We start from the raw sequence: 2500 nt of genomic DNA on the forward strand, positions 1-2500 counted from the left end.
ATTCGGAGTTCTAGCGGGGCCTCCCCTTGCTTCCAACAACCCAAGAGTCCGTAGTATTCGGAGTTCTAGCGGGACCTCCCCTTGCTTCCAACAACCCAAGAGTCCATAGTATTCGGAGTTCTAGCGGGGCCTCCCCTTGCTTCCAACAACCCAAGAGTCCGTAGTATTCGGAGTTCTAGCGGGGCCTCCCGTTGCTTCCAACAACCCAAGAGTCCATAGTATTCGGAGTTCTCGCGTGGCCTCCCATTGATTCAAACAACCCAAAAGTCCATCTTCTTCGCAGTTCAACATCGCCTCCCTCGTTTCCAACAGGCCCAAAGGTCGTCTTCTTCGCAGATCCACGAAGAGCTCATCACGATTTGCCACATTCCATTTCCCACGGGTTGTCAACAACACTTTCTCACACTTCCCGCAATCGAGTACGTGCATGACATGCCAAAGCACATCTTATTTGCCTTCCATCGCACTCAAGACGACGGGTTGTGGAAGAACGATATTGTTCACAACAAGTTCAAGGACAACGTCTCAATCAAGGGACACAACCGAATTATGTTGACTGGGTCGCTAAAGTAAACCCGAGTTCATATAATGCACCGCATCCAAAAGAACTAGCCACAACACGTGCATCACTGAGATGTTTCACTAGATGGAACACGTGCGTGACATTAGGATCCTCCAACACCTCTTCGTGATGGAAAGATAGAATTCGAAGCAACCACAGAAGTACCGTCTAGTGGGTAGGCAACACAGGGACTGATCAACCAATATCACCCAAGGCAACGGGTGAAAATGGAAGAGATGCATGCTTGACCGTTCGATACGCAAGGCATGGAGCCAGCCAGCAAGTGCATCTCGATTACAACTCACACACCCTCACGTTCGCAAGACACCACACCACAAGACGGTCCACCCCCCACCTACCATGGGCAAGCAAGCAAATGGAAACATCAAGTGACGCAGGGTCAAGCATCGCTAGGCATGAAAATAACTTTCCACAATATCCGAGGGACTAGCTGCCGAGCTAACCAACGATCAGTGACGACCGTGTGTTGGTATTAATAAAGCTCAACAACTATGAAGAGGCTAGTTGTGCCATGATAAACATGCTAACGCACGCACCACGTGAGGGGGGAGGCCTCATCAAGCTCCCTTTAAAACCTGCCAGTGTGGAGCTGGCCGGCTCAAGGAGCACTCCCCCCCTATAAGAGGTTAATATGCAAAAGGCAAAATTGTACAAGTAGATACACTTTTTTTGAGCAGACATAAGTCCATATCTCGGGCTATACTTCGAATTTTGATGCGATTTTTTGCAGTAATTCGTAGAATAATGGTATCTCCTTGCTCACCAAATTTCATAATTTTTCTCGAAGGGGAACTATTTTTTTTATTTTTTTTACTTACCGGGTATGTGTAAAATCGGGAAAAATAGAAAAGCACATGTAGACTTCGAATTTCGACCTCATTTTTTCCAGTCCACCACTAAACAATATCAGGAACCTCCCCACAAAATTTCATTCAGTTTGGCCAAGGTCTTAAATTTGACAAATTTTGGCACCAACCTATCTAGTCGCGGTGCACCGACCAACTTGGCCAAGTGCAAAATGCATCCAATTCAAAACTTTTGTGCACCAACACTTTTACAGTACTCATTTGGGGGCATTTGGAGGCCTTTCCAACCCTCACATCTCAAAAACCACGAATTTCATTTTTTCACAAATCTCCCCACCAAGCCATCTAGCTATGCCGTGGTGCACCGCCAACCTTGGCCATGTGCAAAACCCTCCGAACTCAAAACTTTCGTGCACCAAGAATTTCATGGTATTCATTTGGGGGCATTTGGAGGCCATTCCAACCCTCACATCTCAAAAACCACGAATTTCATTTTTTCACAAAACTCCCCACCAAGCCATTTAGCTATGCCGCGGTGCACCGCCAACCTTGGCCATGTGCAAAACCCTCCGAACTCAAAACTTTCGTGCACCAAGAATTTCATGGTATTCATTTGGGGACATTTGGAGGCCATTCCAACCCTCACATCTCAAAAACCACGAATTTCATTTTTTCACAAAACTCCACACAAGCCATCTAGCTATGCCGCGGTGCACCGACCAACTTGGCCATGTGCAAAACCCTCCGAACTCAAAACTTTCGTGCACCAAGAATTTCATGGTATTCATTTGGGGACATTTGGAGGCCATTCCAACCCTCACATCTCAAAAACCACGAATTTCATTTTTTCACAAAACTCCACACAAGCCATCTAGCTATGCCGCGGTGCACCGACCAACTTGGCCATGTGCAAAACCCTCCGAACTCAAAACTTTCGTGCACCAAGAATTTCATGGTATTCATTTGGGGACATTTGGAGGCCATTCCAACCCTCACATCTCAAAAACCACGAATTTCATTTTTTCACAAAACTCCACACAAGCCATCTAGCTATGCCGCGGTGCACCGACCAACTTGGCCATGTGCAAAACCCTCCGAACTCAAAACTTTC

This window comes from Vigna unguiculata, chromosome 6 (assembly GCF_037176805.1).
Source record: "Vigna unguiculata cultivar grain cowpea cultivar isolate G323 ecotype 2 chromosome 6, ASM3717680v1, whole genome shotgun sequence".
Taxonomy (NCBI): Eukaryota; Viridiplantae; Streptophyta; class Magnoliopsida; order Fabales; family Fabaceae; genus Vigna; species Vigna unguiculata.